This window comes from Protopterus annectens, chromosome 9.part0 (assembly GCF_019279795.1).
Source record: "Protopterus annectens isolate FY-2018-M chromosome 9.part0, PAN1.0, whole genome shotgun sequence".
NCBI classification, from domain to species: domain Eukaryota; kingdom Metazoa; phylum Chordata; order Ceratodontiformes; family Protopteridae; genus Protopterus; species Protopterus annectens.
This window is the reverse complement of record NC_056743.1, coordinates 492,579,812-492,598,101: the sequence shown is the minus strand read 5'-3', so window position 1 is coordinate 492,598,101 and position 18,290 is coordinate 492,579,812. Positions and strand designations below refer to the sequence as shown.

Below are 18,290 nucleotides of genomic sequence, written 5' to 3'. Positions count from 1 at the left end.
CATGAGTCAGAGTCCTTAGAAGACAGAAGATGGCCATAGTGCTGACTCTTTAGAATGCTATTTTTAACAAGTTTATGTACTCAATTTGCAAATTCTAAAGAAACTGAGAAAGTGAATTAGTATTTTATTGGGAACCTAAGATTGAAACCGATATTGACAAATGTTGGCACACACTCTTTTTTCCCCCTCCTCTTAAGCCCATATGGTTAGGTTTAGTAAGCTGCCACTTGTATTCAGTGGTTCTTCCCCCACACAACAAGACCTTTGATGGTAACCAGTGGCCTGTACTCATTACAATGTCTGATTTGTGTGGTGATAGTGATAATGTAAGCAGGGCAAAGGGCAGTATGATTTACTTGGGGACAGTGGTTGAGCACTGAGCCACTACATGTGAAGAAATCCACAGGTGACTTAATTGGTGAAAGGAGGCCTGAGCAAAAGACCAAGAAATTAAGACAGCACACAGAATTAGAGCATACTTGGATACTTGGGGAGGGGGCACATTAACATATACAAAGTCCTGAGGTAGCATCAGTCTTTATAGGTTAATATGGGCTTGTCACATGTCTGGTACCACAGAGTATGTAAATATGATAGCCAATGAGGGTTGATGGGGTGATAGAATTGGAAGATACATTGGGTTAGACATCTGTCATGCCATTGTTGATGTGATAGTATAGGATTAGATCACTAGAGTGGACATTTGTTTGCTTTGCCACTAATTCTATTTAGGTATAGGAGTTCAAAGAGTGCCGGGTCATTTATTGCAGAGAAGCCTAATCACAGGTTGGTCCTCAGGAGCCTGTGCAACACTGATTTGAGGGATGTGCACTGACACCTGAGATCTTTCGGGTAGAAAAAGTTTGAGGTCTCTGAAGTTGGTTTAGGTGCTTAGCAAGGTATATGCCAGTGTAGTATTATATTCAGTAATGGGCCTGATAAGGAACAAATTAAGTGGGACTAGATGATCTTGGGCCATTAGGAAATACCATGAATAATAAATAATGCAAAGCTAGAAGAATTTTCTTATAACCATCAGAGAGACATGGTGATCAAAAGGGAGCCTGTTACACAGATATCCAAACCTGATTTTGGATCTGTGCTACATTTCTTGGTATGAAATTAAGCCCTTGATTAGCACACAAATCATTTGTGTGGTGTAACCATTGCTGGAGAGTTTACATAATGGAATTTGAACACCCCTCCCAGTTTCCAAGTATCGGCAAACTTGGTTAGCCATGGTCTGTTAATATCAACTTTCATGCCACAGAAGTACATATCAAAGAGAGAGTGCACAGGATAGAGCCTTGTGGAATACTCCTGTTGACCCATGTATGTGTAGAGCAAATGCCCCCATCCAAATAGGTTCTGTCAGATAGCCAGCTGTCTAACCTGCAAAATATGTATGGGTTAATGTTGAGCTGAGATAGTTTGTCCATACTGTGGAAGGCCTTAACAAGGTGTAGGTAGGCAACAAAGACTGTATACCATTTATCCATGGTTTTAGTAACCCTTACAAAGAACCCATCCAGGACAAGCAGACATGATCTGCTTTTTAGAAAGCCATACTGGTGTCTGCCCAGGGATTTAAGGTCACCCATTTCCTTGCTTTTTAATTCAGTTAGAATACATTCCCTAGTCTTGCAAAAAAGGGAGAATAATAAGTCTGTAATTCCCAGCATCAGTAGGTTTATGATCTTAGAGGCAAGTATTTGTTAGTAACATCATAAAAACTGATCCCTCAAAAATATTCTAATTAGTTGCAAAATATGCTGGGTGATTTGTATCTACTTCCAGACATAATTTTATATAAGATGACAAACAGCTCATAATGAACAGGGAAATGTATACCATTTCTGTTCTTTGTGGTAGTTACAAGTGGGGAGGATGCTATTTACCAAACTGTCTTCATGGTTATTATATGACAAAAATTAAAGTCAAACACGTTCTTTGGTACTAAAATTAAATATAATCTTGTACAATTACATAATTAGTCTCTGGATTAATGCCACATATTGTACATAAAATCTCAACTTAATTCTGTCTTTTCAAGTATTAATGTTTGTGGTGAGGAATGACATCTATCTAAACATGGATTCATATTAACATCTCAGTCCCCTGAGGTTCTTGGTGGGTTTGTCCATCATGAACTCTGAAAACCTGTGTATATGTCATTGAAAGTAGTCATATACTTAAAATAGAGCATGCATATCACCAATCTTATATTGAATATTTATCCATTTAAACAAACAACAGTAAAAGCAACAGCATATTCCTTTTTCATCACAACCACTTTCCCCTAATTTCTATGCTAATTTCTTATAGTTTTGCCACTTTTGCCTAAATTCTTCAAATCAGTCCGTGGCTTTCTTTATTTTTTAATGTGACTGTAAATTGTCTAAGGAAGGACATGTGGTTTTAAAACATCGTAACTTAATAAAAACATTGATGTCTATGTTTGGAGCATGTCTGTTCTTGTTTGTTTGATGATGTTTTTGTGGTCTGAGACTGTGCTGGAGATCATTTTTGGAAACAATAATATAATTCTGCCTGATAGTACCAATGTAATGGTTTCTAATGTGGCCTTCTCAACTTTTTTTTTTCATTAATAGAACTACACCACATTTATCTTGGGCAACCAGCTTAACAGGGAAATGTTGAGTCTATGCATGTTTTAGTAATCAGCATTTGTTCTAAGGTCAGTTGACATGCTTATGTCACTTCTGGAGTTTATACAAAACCTTGTAAATCAGAGAAAAAAAGCTAACAAACTATCACACTAATTATTGTACCTTCCGTAAATAAGATGATTCCTACAGTATAATGTTTGTAAAGAAAAGGGTTACAAAAACTAACTTAAAAAGTGGGACACATTTTTAACATTTCAAAAAAGTATATTATGTGCAACTGTTTATCATGCTAACCAATTATTGTATTCTCAAGTAAGGTACCTCTTACAATAAAAAGGAAAAAAGTTACAAAAAGAGTGAGACACATTTAATCAGTCAGAAACATATTATTGATATAGTGAAGTTGGAAGACCTGTCATTCATTAAAATCGACCATAGGTAGAGCTAAAAAGAATAGGACGACCAGGGCCAGGGGTCTTGAAGGAAGATAAGCTGAAGCAAAGTCACAAACATAACAAGAAATGCCTATAAACTGAGTGTGAATGAGTCTGATGAGAACTACGAATAACTGAATTTCAGTAAACATTTTAATGTCATTGAAACTTGGAAATGATTTACATATCTGATAGCATTTCAGAGTTTTCAAACTCGTATACTGCCCTGATAAGTTTACTTCAATAAAGGCATGATCTAATCAATAAATGGAGTCTTTATGTGTTCTGTTAAAGTCAAAGATTATAATGTATGTGGCTTATGGATTGAAATTAAAGTAAAGGAACATGAAAAATACTTGCCATTTGAGTGAAATATTTTAATGCATTTCTTCAGAGGGCCTCAAGACAACACACACACAGATGTGTGTCTGTGTGTGTGTGTGTGTGTGTGTGTGTGTGTGTGTGTATATATATATATATATATATATATATATATATATATATATATATATATATATATATATATATATATATATATATATGGGTCTACTTCTAAAGACCGAACCGACGATTCCTCGACACTCGGAAAACGAAGACCAAACGACCGACAGGTAAGTTTACCGACAGGGTGATTTGCCGACAGTGGAAAGACCGACAAGGGTAATGTGCGATCGCGACTCGGTAAGTGTGCGACAGTGACGGCGTTAGGAGCGGTGAGGTAAGTGTGCGATATTGTGGGATTTCGGGTTAGGCTGTGGGAAAGGTGAGTGTGTGTAAGTGTCGGAGTTAGGGTTCGTGTAAGGTAAGTGTGTGATAGTGAGGGACTGTAGTTTAGGGACGGGTTACGTGAGTTAGGGTTAGGGTGCAGGTAGGTGAAGTGTGAGATAGTGTCGGACCTTGGGCTAGGGGTGGGTTAAGTGAGTTAGGGTTAGGGTGCAGGTAGGTGAAGTGTGTGATAGTGTCGGACCTTGGGCTAGGGGTGGGTTAAGTGAGTTAGGGTTAGGGTGCAGGTAGGTGAAGTGTGCGATAGTGTCGTACCTTGGGGTTAGGGGTGGGTTAAGTGAGTTAGGGTTAGGGTGCAGGTAGGGTGAGTGTGCGATAGTGTCGGACCTTAGGGTTAGGGTTTGGGTTAGGGCTAGTGGGTATGTTATGCAGTGTGGTGTGTTGTTTACGTTTGGTGTGTCGGTGTTATGGTGTTCGGTGTTTTGCGTTGTCGGTTTTGTGTGTTGTCGGTTATCTGGCCGGTGATTTTTGTGTCGTAAGTAGCGTTCGGCTTTTAAAGTAGACCCATAGATATATATATATATATATATATATATATATATATATATATATATATATATATATATACATATATATATATATATATATATATATACATACATATATATATATATATATATATATATATGTGTGTGTGTGTGTGTATATATATATATATATATATATATATATATATGTATATATGTGTGTATATATATATATATATATATATATATATATATATATATGTATGTGTGTATATATATATATATATATATATATATATATATATATATATGTATTTATGTGTGTGTGTGTGTATATACATATATATATATATATATATATATATATATATATATATATATATATATATATATATGTATTTGCTCCCATTTCAGAGAAATAAATGCCAAAAAGGAGTCAGCCCAGTACTGAGCCCTGGGGGACTCCGTTAGTGACTCTCCACTTAGTGGAGGTGAGGTGGCCTGTCCCATTTTGACCTCCCGGGTTCTGTCATTGAGCCTGTTGGCTATCCAGTGGGTGATAAATGGGTTTATACCTAAATTAGTGAGCTTGTCTATAATGCTTGAGTGGAGTATTGTATCAAAAGCCTTGGCCAGGTCGAGGTAAGCTGTGTGCACAGTCTTGCCTTCATTCAGTGCTTTGATGAACATCTTGGAAATGTCCACCAGACTTAATAAGCATGACCTTCCTTTAACAAAGCTGAACTGTGATGGGTCCATTGTTTGCAGGTTAACTCTGTCCTCATTTATCGTGTCCATGATGATTCTTTCCAAGACCTTACATATGAGGCTGGTCAGACTTATGGGACTGTAGTTACCTGGATCAGTGTTTGGACTTCCTTTGTGCAGGATAGTGACCGTAGCCATCTTCAATTCCTTGGGCATAAAACCTGACTGTAAGCTCCAGTTGAATAGTGGATCAGAGAGATCATGTTTCATGCTATTTATTAAGCATCCTGGGATGTTACTGGGGCCCATTGATGTTGGCCTTGGAAAGTGCATTGATGACCTGTTCCCTAGTAATGATTGGGGGAATGATGGTATACTGTATTTCATCTGCACTATCTGGGGAGAAATATGAAGTGAACCTGTCTGCCAAAAGGCTAGCAATAGTCTCTGGTTCAGTATGGGTGATAAACAACCGCAAAAAGCAGACCGATAAACAAAATCCAAATATGTTCCAGGCAGGCAGGTAGACTGGACTCCAAGTACAACTTTAAACCAAAATAAATTGATTTGTATAAAGCGTTTTTCATCTACTTCTATACATGAACGTCTTCAAAAACACTGTTACTAAAGAAAATGGCGTTATAAATACCTTCCCTTACTAGTCATGTGATCAAAAACCAATCAAGGATTTAAAGTGCCCTCTACATAAGAACACTTACATTACTCAGACTTTTCTCATACAAAAGCATATCATAAAAACTTTTTTTAAAAAACAGATGAATATTATACATGAGTAAAAGCATAATATGAAAATCTAAATTCCTATTCAACTACTCATAAATATTATCTTTTTAAATTTTAAGATGCTGTGAATTGAACACGTCATTTTGACCTGGTAGTGTATATGCATCCAGGCGTATTTGCCATAACAATTCAGATAATTCCAACATTAATGTCATTGGAACACCTCTTGGGTAAGGCTGCATCTGCTGTATTATCCAAAATTTAAAAGTGTGCCCTGGGTTCAGACTGACATGTTTTGCTAGGGCATTTTTGTCCTTATTTCTGGAAATACTATATAGGTGTTCATAAATCCCTTCACATAATTTTCGTTCTTTTTTTTTCTATACAGAATGAAGGGCATTCTTGACATCTAGCCAGGTACACAACCATTTTAGATTGACAATTGCATCTGCTATTTTTCTTCAATTTCATGCCCCTGACTTCTATATAATGCCCTTCTTCTATATATTTACAATAGGGGAACCGCCACATTTAAAAGTACCCAGATTCCTATACAATTTAATTTTTTCTTTCTCCAAAATCTTTTTAATTCATGCCCCACCTGTAAATAATTTTCGGACTTGTTCCTATTTTGCCAACCAAGCCCCTTTCACATGAAATGAAATTCCAGTTCTTGTATATAATATTTATTACTTTATAAGATGCCTGATGATAAGTAATCACACACCCTGTTTTAAATGTGGAATTAGTATTAATATTTACTATTCTGTCCTCTGGTTCAGTTAACTGCCCCTCATGTATGTATTCATCTTCTAAAATGGGCCTGTAAAGCCCATTCCTTCTTTTTCTTTTAACCTCTTCTATTAATTCATCCAACAAGTTACTTGGGTATGCTCGTTTAGTGAACAACCCCCTTAAGTTTTCACATTCATTTTCAAAATCGAGGTTACTAGTCACGATTCTGGCTGCCCTTACCAGTTGAACCTTCACGACAGCTCATTTTTGGTGGTAAGGGTGAGCACCTTGAAAATGCAGAAAGGTGTTGGAATACATTTTTTTACAATGAATTCTAGCTGTATAGCCCTTCTGTTCATTTTTATTCAGTTTAACGTCTAAATATGGGATCTCATAGTTGTGGTAGGAAAAAGTAAACTGTAGGAAATTGGTCATACTGTTGAAGTACTCAACTAATGTTGTCACCACCTGGCTGTCACCCTTTATGATCATAAATATATCATCCAGGTATCTAGTGAAAAAATATATGGAATCAGCTATGCCTACCTTATTAAATATAAATTCTTGCTCCCAGTATGCCATTACCATATTGGCAAAGTTGGCTCCGCACGGAGAACCCATTGCCACTCCCTATCTTTTGTAAGTAGTATTTCTGTTTGAAAAAAATGAAATTATTACTGAGAATAATATCAAGTAACTCCTCCACTAGATTTCAGTTGTTGGCGCACCCTTTCTATATATCATGTTGGATACCCACTCTATGCCTAAGGCATGGGGTATAGATGTATAGAGATCTTTGACGTCAGTTGTTAGGAAATTATAGTTGTCATTAAACTCTAATGAATTTATTTTCTCTAAAAAGGACCATGAATCCTTACATATTTGAGTTTCAGTAATTAAATATTTTTTCAAGATATTATCTACTACTTTGGAGCAAGCATACGTTATTGAATTTCTTCCGTCCACTGTTGGTCTAAGTGTGTGTGTGTGGGGGGGGTGGGGGGGTCATTCAAATCTTTATGCATTTTTGGAACACCAAAAATCACCAGTGTTAAAGGTGCTAGAATGTTCATGTAATTATAAAAGTCTGAGTAATATGTGTTCTTATGTACAGGGTACTTTAAATCCTTGATTTTTTTTTTTATCACATGATTAGTAAGGGAGGGTATTTTAAACACCATTTTCTTTAGTTAAAGTGTATCTGAAGAAGTTAATGCATAGAATTGGACGAAAAGTGCTTTATACAAATCCATTTATTTTGGTTTAAAGTTGTACTTGGAGTCCGGTCTACCTGCCTGCCTGGAACTTATTTGGATTTTATCATTCTGCTTTTTGCAGTTGTTCATATAGTTGGTTTGTTTGTTTTGTACTAAGTTTATGGAAGTTAATGAACTGGATAGTTCACCACCATTGTTCATGGAACCAAGGAATGAGAGGAAGACACTGAAAAATTTGACTGTGATGATATCTAACCTCACGAAATAGGTAGAGGCTTTATATAAAAGACTTGAACAACCTCAGCTTGGAATGAACTGTATACAGAAAGAGAATGCCTCTCAGCAAATGTTGCAACAACTACCTGGTTTTTCTGGTGCAGTTTCACAACCTCCCATTCAAAATTCTGCTGGGGAAGGTACCAGCAGGATATATTTGAGACATATGAATAACAAGCAAAGGGAAGATCGAAATTTGGATTATAATGAAGGGAGTAATTTACCTCTGAGGCTTATTGGGGAGCTGAATCTGCAAGTTTGGCTTGCAGCACCTTTGAATTTTAAAGAACAAGTATTTAATACACCAACGGATCCACTGGCTGAAGGTAACTCCATGAGAGATAATCTAACAGCACTGGACAATAAACTGATGAAATACAAAAAATTATGTCTCGAAATAGAATATTTCAATGAATGTATTCACTTAAAAATAATCCCTAAGGGACTTAGAATCTATCAGTATCCGACAGGACTGACACCAGATGCAGAGTTTCGTAAAGAACTTATAAATCTTTTCAGCCAGCAAGGACTTGATTTATTAGCATTAATAATCAAACACTACCATAAGACGGCTAAAGATATAACCCATGATGTACAAATACTTGACAAGTCAATAAGAAACCATGTTGACTTTTGCAGGTATAAATTCGAATATCTTTGAATTTTTCAGAGCATAGATCAACACCTAAATAAATTGAAGGCAACCAAGATAAAAAAGCTGAACCGGGACCGCCTCCAATACGAGAATGGCACCACCTACCCTTGCCCATCATCAGCGCAAGTGTGGAATGCACAAAACCACACCCACCCTATGAATATACAAGATGTAGACTGAGGAAGTGATACAGCAATCACCTCTAATGACCCGAGTGATGTCATCACGAATGAAGAAGTACGAGGTGGAAATAATACAGGATGGAGCAATAATGAAATCGGAGAAGTGAGCGGATTCGTAATTAACATCAGGGGCAAGCTAATAACAATTTGAATTGGAATCAACATGATAATGTTGATTATTATCAGAACGGACAACATAATAATGAACAAAGGTCGAATTATTCAAATGGGGCAAAGCAGGATTTTACCCGAGGCAAGCAGCAGAGGAAAAACAACCACAGGAAAGCCCACAACAAGAGGTGGAGGTAAATTCCTCACAGTACCTTCTAGATAGACAGAAATGTGTTCTAGTTAAGACTGTGGAAGGGGATGTCATAATTTATAACTATTCTTCCTTTGAAGTTCCCACAGAACTGGTCGAACTCCTTGCTAAAGGACTGACTTTTGTTCCTGACCAGAGCATGGATTTGGCTAAAACAGTACTGGGCTTAAAATTGTTTTTGAGAAAACCTAATCTAAATTTAATCATGGGTAATAGTAATGGCTTAGATGTAAGACTCTGTGCTATATCTAGTATGTATAACCCCCCCTTTATATCGTATGTTAGAGATTTTTGAGAAAGTATGCAAACTAGATCTTAGAAGCATAACTGGCAAAGACGGGCACCATAAAATGAATATGAGTGAAGAAGAATGGGAAATACTAAATGTATTGAAAACAGCCCAAGTAAGAATAATGAAGCCTGACAAAGGTGGTGGTTTACTCTTCGTGGACATTAATGACTATGAAAATAGAGTAGAGAAAATACTACGAATGGAAACTTATGAGGAAGTGTTACTAAACCAATTTAACTTAGCAAACCAGCGCATTAGAATATACATTAATGACTTATTTATTGAGGCTAAGATAGATTTAGACCTTTATAATTGCATGAGCATTCTAACACCTTTAACACCAGTGATTTTTGGGGTTCCAAAAATCCATAAATATTTGAATGACCTCCCCCCCACTTAGACCGATAGTGAACGGAAGAAATTCAATAACGTACGCTTGCTTGAAAGTAGTAGATAATATCTTGAAAAAATATGTAATTACTGAAACTCAAATATGTAAGGATTCATGGTCCTTTTTAGAGAAAATAAATTCATTAGAGTTTAACAACGACTATAATTTCCTGACAGTTGACGTCAAAGATCTCTATACATCTATACCTCATGACTTAGGCATAGAGTGGGTATCCATCATGATGTATAGAAAGGGTGCTTCAACAGCTGAAATCTAGTGGAGGAGTTACTTGATATTATTCTCAGTAATAATTTCATTTTTTTCAAACAGAAATACTACTTACAAAAGATAGGGAGTGGCAATGGGTTCTCCGTGCGGAGCCAACTTTGCCAATATGGTAATGGCTTATTGGGAGCAAGAATTTATATTTAATAAGGTAGGCATAGCTGATTCCATATATTTTTTCACGAGATACCTGGATGATATATTTATAATCATAAAGGGTGATAGCCAGGTGGCGACAACATTGGTCGAGTACTTCAACAGTATGACCAATTTCCTACAGTTTACTTTTTCCTACCACAACTACGAGATCCCATATTTAGACTTTAAGTTGAATAAAAATGAACAGAAGGGCTATACAGCTAGAATTCATCATAAAAAATGTATTCCAACACCTTTCTGCATTTTTCAAGTGCTCACCCTTACCACCAGAAATGATTTGTCATGAAGGGTCAACTGGTAAGGACAGCCAGAATCGTGACTAGTAACCTCGATTTTGAAAATGAATGTGAAAACCTAAGGGGGTAGTTCACTAAACGAGCATACCCAAGTAACTTGTTGGATGAATTAATAGAAGAGGTTAAAAGAAAAAGAAGGAATGGGCTTTATAGGACCATTTTAGAAGATGAATACATACATGAGGGACAGTTAACTGAATCAGAGGAGAAAATAGTAAATATTAATACTAATACCAATTTTAAAATGGGGTGTGTGATTACTTGTCATCAGGCAGCTTACAAAGTAAGACATATTATATACAAGAATTGGAATTTCATTTCAGGTGAAAGGGACTTGGTTGGTAAAATAGGAACAAGTCCGAAAATTATTTACAGGAGGGGCATGAATTTGAAAAATATTTTGGAGAAAGAAAAAATTAAATTGTATAGGAATCCAGGTACTTTTAAATGTGGCGGTTGCCCCTATTGTAAATATATAGAAGAAGGGCATTATGTAGACATCAGGGTCATGAAATTAAAGAACAATAATAGATGCAGTTGTCAATCTAAAATGGTTGTGTACCTGGCTAGATGTCAAGAATGCCCTTCATTCTGTATAGGAAAAACAGAACGAAAATTACGTAAAAGGATTTATGAACACCTATATAGTAATTCTAGGAATAAGGACAAAATGCCTTAGTAAAACATGTCAGTCTGAACCCAGGACACACTTTTAAATTTTGGATAATACAGCAGATGCAGCCTAACAAGAGAAGTGGTCCAATGACAGTAATGTTGGAATTATCTGAATTGTAAATATGCCTGGATGCATATACACTACCAGGCCAAAATTACATGTATTCAATTCACAGCATCTTAAAATTGAAAAATTTAAAAAAGATAATATTTATGAGTAGTTGAATAGGAATTTAGATTTTCATATTATGTTTTTACTCATGTATTATAATCATTTGTTTTTTAAAAAAAAGTTTTATTATATGCTTTGGTATGAGAAAAGTCTGAGTAATGTAAGTGTTCTTATGTAGAGGGTACTTTAAATCCTTGATTGTTTTTTTGATCCCATGACTAGTAAGGGAGGGTATTTTAAACACCATTTTCTTTAGTAACAGTGTATCTGAAGAAGTTCATGTATAGAACTGGATGAAAAGCACTTTATACAAATAAATTTATTTTGGTTTAAAGTTGTACCTGGAGTCCGGTCTACCTGCCTACTTGGAACGTATTTGGATTTTGTTTATCTGTATGGGTGATGTCATTTGTAATAAGTTCTGTGCATTGTTGCACATTTCCCCTGAAGGTATGGACATAGCTATAGAAGGTTTGTGGTTGTCTTTTGCCTGTCAGGTTATTTTTTCTTCAAATTTAGCCTTTGAACTATTAATTATCCCTCTTAGCTGCCTGTTTAGACTGGTCAGGGGCTTTTGGTATATATGGCTTTGTTCCTTCTATGCTTGGCCAAGATTTTTTTTTTCTTTTAGTGTATAACCAATTGATATTGTTATTCTAACAGGGTGGCTTGTCTTTTGAGTTTGTCTTATTCATAAAACAAGTGGGCACTGCTTGTTGTACACAGCTGTCAATATGACTGTACAGAGATTTTTGTAAATAGCTCAGCATATGCTATGGTATTTACTGGGTTTGAGGGTACTTGGAATTTAGCCAAGGTGTCACTTAGTAGAGAGAGGTTAGCCTTGGAATAATTCCTAAAGGTTTTTAGTTTCACTGAAACTGCAGATTTATTTTTTATTTTAAGCAATAGTGCCTTATGATAAGATCTGATGAGTGAAGACATTACAGTGGGGAGGAACATTGCTCCCCCATGTTCATGAGTACAAGGTCAAGGATGTTTCTACCCCTGGTAGGAGAATGGACCAAATGTTCCAGGATGCTGGTATTAACAAAGTTTAGGAATCGCTGGGCTTGTGCATTTTAAGTGGTGTAGGATTCCCACTCTGTTATATGGGTGTGAAGGACTCTAGTACACTGAGATAGGTAGTATGGGTCTCCTAGGACATGGAGGGTGACCTATAGGTTGCAAGTCAGTTGCACATGTATGAGTTCCAATGGGTCATACACTTTAACTAGTCTGTATTTGAGGTTGGTTTTAAACCACCTTTAGTTCCCTCCTGTGCAGTAGCTGGTCTAATTGTGTAAAATGTATTATAGCCTTGCATTGCTGAAGTACTCTCTGTGACTTTAAATATTTATAATATTTATGTATGTATAATAAAGCCTTAACATGCAAAACATAATTTAGCTGGGTACAAAAAGTTAACACAATATCTTTTATCCAAAGTTATTTCCTTAACTTTCTAAACCTCCTTACTTTAGAAATTACCTTTAGAAAATATGCATAAATTGAAATATGCATACTTTCTGACAGTGAAGTTATTCTTTGTATAATTTTTGGAAATATATTCTGATGGTTGCAGGTAAGTGGAACTTCTGCTTTTGTATCACCACATAGTGTAACATATTCAGCATTTACAAATAATTTGCAACACTGGAAATTACCTGCTTTTTAGGATCAGTAATGTCCTCCTTTGAAAGAGATATATTTTTTTAAAGCTGCAAGCTTCTGCCCATGCCAGTGTAGTTGATCATCTAGCGGTGTCCTCTGACAGTGGTCAGTGGGGTAATGGGTATATGAAGATAATATCACATGTAGGAAAGAAGACAAATGTGGTGGCTTAAGATAATATCGTACAGAATGCGAGATTTCCTGTGGACAGATTCAAGGTGTGGGAGATGATCACCATTCAGGGTGAACTGTATAACTATTGCATATGAATAGTATCCATTTGTCTTAGGATGTGTCATGCTTTCAGGCTTTCTTTTACAGCTGTGTAGAATGGTGATGACACTGTAATGTTGGAAATGCTAAGGAACCAAAGTCTAAGCAATCCTTGCTAAATCCATGTAATGCATTTAGCCAAGCCTTTCACATGCATTTAGCCTAGCCAATCTTCTGCACAGGCAGTATTCTTCAACAACCTTCCCTCTGTCTTATCCCGCCTCACCCTTCTGTAAGGAAGCATGGCTTCTGCCTATGTAACAGTGGAGGGCTGGAGTTTGTGTAATCTAAGCTAGAACTTGAATTGTGTTTGCATCTTGGACATAGCAAAGATGAACAGCATAGTGACTCTGTACAGAGTATTAAATCAGTGTATAGCTTCTAAAGCAGCTGTTTACATAAGTATAGTGTGACTGCAGTCTAACACAAGTTTGTGTTGTTTAACTGTTAAGTGCTCAAAAAGTGTTAAAAAACTTTTTTAAATGTATCTTGTTAAATATATGTATTGTTTGTTGTCTCATTGTCCCCATAATTGCCTAGTATTGTTTTTATGTTTTTAATTAATATATCAGACTTCTGTTGGCAGTCAAAAACCTTCTAGAGAAGCCTGTTTACTACTCAGAGATACCCACATCCTACAATTAAATCTCTCCCCACATCACCCCCTTTCAAGTCAATTTGAGGTAGCTTGCAGGGTCATTTCTTCATCTGCAGAGGGATCGATGCTACTGTACAAGGGCAGTCTCTCTCAATTAGGAAGCAAGTGTACCCAACATAACTGGTCACCTCTTCCCATTGTTTCTTCTCTGGACTACTTGAAAATTTCCACAAACTACTGTAATGGAACAGCAGTGGGGGACTTACACCTGTTGGACAACTCCATAACTTTTAACCAATCATGGCCAAATCTCTTCATAATCAGGGACAAATCCAGAAAAAATCAGGTGGAATCAGTGACACTTTTAAAATATTAGTACTATTAACCTGAGACATGGACAAAATAAGAGAATGTGAATTAATACACATTTTCTGAAGTAAAATAAGCCTATACCTCTAGTTACTGCAATTATTTATTAAGTGCAGTTCATCACTTTTTCTCTAAAAGTCATCTATTTAGGAAGGATTAAGAGGGACAGATGTAAAAGAGATATGACCTACACTTAAAACTAGATGGTAAAGCAATAGCCAGACCAGTTAATAACCTCATAAATAAATCACCAACAAGTATATCAGTCTCAACCATCCATCAAAGTGGAGCAGTAAGGGAATGTAATTTTAACTATTGCCAGATTTATATGTTTGGATGTTTTTTTGTAAATATTCTGGGAAAGGTTGCGCTTTAACTACTTTCTGGCTGACTGAAGCAATATCACTGACTTATGGCTAAACATCTTGGCTTTTGTCAGGATGTCCTACAGTTAATAAAATCACTGACTTAATCCAGAGGTACATCAAAATTAATTTACTGGTGTTGTATGTTTAAATCTTTTCATGGCATTTGCTCAACAGCTTCAGAGAGACAGGGCTTTTTTAATTTCTCCAAATCTTTTTGGTTTCTAATACCATGATTGGAATGGACCCCATTCCTAAGTCCAAGTATGATTAAAGTTTATGAAATTAGTATTGTTTCAATCTTTGATGTCAGCTAAAAGTACTCTTAACACACCTGCAGTGTCCCCAGTAATGAGTCCTTCTGCAATTCGTACAGGGTTACATGGATTAAAACATGTCTAAATATGATTGTAAAATCTTTTTTATTTTTGCACTTCCTCAGATGCTTCTTTTTCCAAACAGATCAAAGTTTCTTGATCTATATACTGTTTTTCTAAAATCTGTTGCATTAATGGATGCCTGTTTTTATTTGAAGCTTCTGACAGTTCTTGTGGAAGTATTTTTCTTTCCACTAATTTCTCTCTTAATCGTTTTGTATATGTTGTGTCTGGAAATTCTGGACTTTTTACATAATTGTAACAATACATAATTTCTTTCTTATCCTCAGTAGTCCACTCTGTCATCTTTATGGCTCTTCTTTGGCCAATTATTTTTTGTGATTTTTGTGGACTGCTACTTCCTTCTACAATGGGGGGGGGGGGGGGCAAACTCCACCTGGGCCTGGCCCCATTGTAGGAATGTTTCTGTATTTTGAAGATTCTACACTGTCATTTTTTCCAGTCATGGCACCAGTGTGCATATCAGGATTGGGCACTTTTTTATCCTGGGTCTTGTGCACCCAGCTATGTTTTTTTTTTGTTTTTGACTTACTTCTGCCCATTATATGTTTTTGTTGTGTCTTTCGGCTTTTCCCGGTTAGGGTTCGCCACAGCGGAACTCCGGTCCGCTAATGATTGGCAGTACATTTTTATGTGCTGAGTTTCCGGCCCTGATGCACAACCTTCAACGAAGGTACGCCGATTCACGTATGTCTCCACACAGAAAACGCTCTAGCTGAGAATCGAACCGGACAACGTCTTATTGTGAGGAGACAATGCTACCGCAGCACCACCACCGCAGTCTACTTCTGCCCATAATATATGCTATATAAATACAGTCTATATATCAGTGTCGCCTTGGTGAGATTTTGTGAAAAACAAGGTCTACCAGGGCTTTCTGTATAGACAGTGTGATGGCTAGCCAGTTATGTGGATTTCTAACTGGGTAGCTAGTTGTATCAATGTCTAACTGACTAGTAGTTACTTTGATGGCTGGAAGCAGAAGACCGAAAGCTTCTGGTGTTAACCTTTTTCATCCTCTTGTTGTCCATTATCTTCCACATCCTTGTACAGGTTGAAGTGTGTTTCTAAGCCTTTGAGAACCAGGTGCATTGGAAATGTTCAGTACTAAACGCAGATAAACTAAAACTATGGTTTTTGGTTTCAGGTTAACTTCTCACAGATTTGTCAAGTGTTCAAAGTTTAGGCACTGCAACTACTGAATAAACTGAAGGATTGCAAATGTTCAAAAGTCTTACAGCACCCATCAGTAGCTTGTTGATCTATTCAGAACTAGACTTCCAGCACAAAATTTCTTCCTGTCCTCAGGAAACAAAAAGTACAGGTAGACAAAGTTAGCTTAATGCCATAGAGTGGATGTTTTCACTACTGTGTATAAATTGGATGTTCTAAGTTATAAGCAGTCCTAATCCTCTATTCACTGGATAAAACCAACGTTCTTCACTATCTGCTCTGTACTGGTGCCATTTTGCCTATTCTGAAACCGACTGAAGTATTTATAGCAGTGTATAACCAACTTCGTGGGTGTCTATGCAGGCACCTCTCAGTGCTAATCTCTACTAGTTCTCAGTCTTTACTGTTGTACTTTTCCATGGTTTAGTGTGTAAAGTCTGCAAACTTCACTCTCTGTGGTCTAATCATATCTATCTCTGGTTTGGGTTCCCCAGACTAGATAAAGCAACAATACTGCAGTCCCAGCTGGCTTATTTTTCCAGCAAAACTGGTTTCTGGGTAAATTCTTTTTAGCACTGTCTAGGTAAAATTTGTTATAGATGATTATGCTATGACAATTTCAGTGCCTCATATCTTGCTACTGTACCTGCCTATCTCTTCTCTTTGCTCCAAAAATTCCTCTTCCCGCCATCCCTTGCTCTCTGTGACTATAGTGGTGCAATGCAAAAGTCTACATATAAATAAACTGTATTTTATGTATCATGTATGTCCCTGGTATAGGTTACCCAGACTAGGCAAAGCACCTTTACTGCATTTCCTGCAGGCATGTTTTACCAGTGGCATTGATTTCTGGGAAAATTCTTTTGAGCACTGCGTAGGTAAAATCCAGTAGAGATTAATATACCATGATTGCTTCAGTGCTTCATTCATATATTTCCGCTGTGCCTGCCTATCTCTTCTCTTTGCTCCAAAGATGTTTCTCCTTTTGTACAGTTACCCCCCCCCCTTACTCTCCGTGGATTTAATGCTACAACTCAGAAGTCTATAAATAAACAAGCTGTGTTATAGATTTTGCCTTTCGTGTTTCATATATATCGATTCAGTTCTTAGTCTTATCCCATTACCTTCCTGTGTTGTGATGCTTGGAAATATTTTGAATTTTCATTCTTGGTTTGGGCATTGCTGCAAAAGGGTTAAAGGAAATATATGAGACTCAGGGTTTTTGCCTTGGTGTACTGGTTGCTTGACCTCTAAGTTGGTCACAAATAGGTGAAGGGGCTTTTTGGGGGGGTAAACCTATCCATGAAAAAAAGTATTTCAGTAATTTTTATTTAACCTTTCACAGTGTCATCCCCTGAATGGAGATTGGCAATCTCATTTCTAAATGTGTCAGCTACGTATTGTCAGTTGTCCATCCAGTAGATTTTAGAGTTAAATTTACTTGTTTTAACATATCTACTTATCAAAATATATATATTTTTTCATAATACACTTATTAGAAGTTCTTTGTTTGCTGTCATTTGTAAATATTTATTTTTTTATATTCTGTTGCTTATCATATTGTGCTGTGTGCTGTGACATGTGCAGTAATTCTGCTTGTGTGTCACTTGAAAAAGGTCCTGAGATGGTTGGGTTCACCCAGTCACCAAAATTAATTAAATGTACACAAATGATTATTTAATTTGCACTATGTAGGTGATCCATCTCTGATTCCAGGTACGGAGATCTCAGTCTAAACAAACTTTAAATTAAACAAAATGTACTGGGATCTTTTGCTTGGTGTTGTGTACAGGACGGATGTGTGCTTATATCCCAGTTGTTATGTAAAGAATGATTTTCTGGGGTTCAGTATATTGAGATTTAGTAGTATATGTAAGGAACCAGGACCCCTTGTTTCGAATGATGCACAGTGTTCTGCTTAGTTAATGTTGCTGTTGTACTAAGAAGTAATCAACCATGAAGTTCAAACCGTACAGCTAGAATTATATTACTGTTGTAACGTTTTGCACAAATTGTG

At 36.5% G+C, this 18,290-nt stretch overlaps 1 protein-coding gene across 1 annotated transcript in view; it reads left to right on the top strand.

Annotated features, from left to right (window-relative positions):
* TET3 (tet methylcytosine dioxygenase 3) overlaps positions 1–18,290 on the top strand; it is a 437,758-nt gene that overhangs the window by 380,325 nt on the left and 39,143 nt on the right. The window lies entirely within an intron of this gene.